This window comes from Sturnus vulgaris, unplaced genomic scaffold (assembly GCF_052056855.1).
Source record: "Sturnus vulgaris isolate bStuVul1 unplaced genomic scaffold, bStuVul1.hap1 Scaffold_192, whole genome shotgun sequence".
Classification (NCBI taxonomy): domain Eukaryota; kingdom Metazoa; phylum Chordata; class Aves; order Passeriformes; family Sturnidae; genus Sturnus; species Sturnus vulgaris.
The window spans coordinates 10,350,001-10,350,398 of record NW_028276155.1 but is presented as its reverse complement, the minus strand read 5'-3'; positions in this window follow the sequence as shown (position 1 = coordinate 10,350,398).

Sequence of the window (398 nt, the reverse complement as noted above, 5' to 3'; positions counted from 1 at the left end):
CTACCCAGCATTAGGCCGCCACGTCCAAAGGCCGGCCGAGGGCAACAGGTCTACCCAGCATTAGGCCGGCCGGCCGAGGGCAACAGGTCTACCCAGCATTCGGCCGTCAGGTACAAAGGCCGGCCGAGGGCAACAGGTCTACCCAGCATTAGGCCGCCACGTCCAAAGGCCGGCCGAGGGCAACAGGTCTACCCAGCATTAGGCCGCCACGTCCAAAGGCCGGCCGAGGGCAACAGGTCTACCCAGCATTAGGCCGCCACATCCAAAGGCCGGCCGAGGGCAACAGGTCTACCCAGCATTAGGCCGGCCGGCAGAGGGCAACAGGTCTACCCAGCATTCGGCCGCCACGTCCAAAGGCCGGCCGAGGGCAACAGGTCTACCCAGCATTAGGCCGCCAC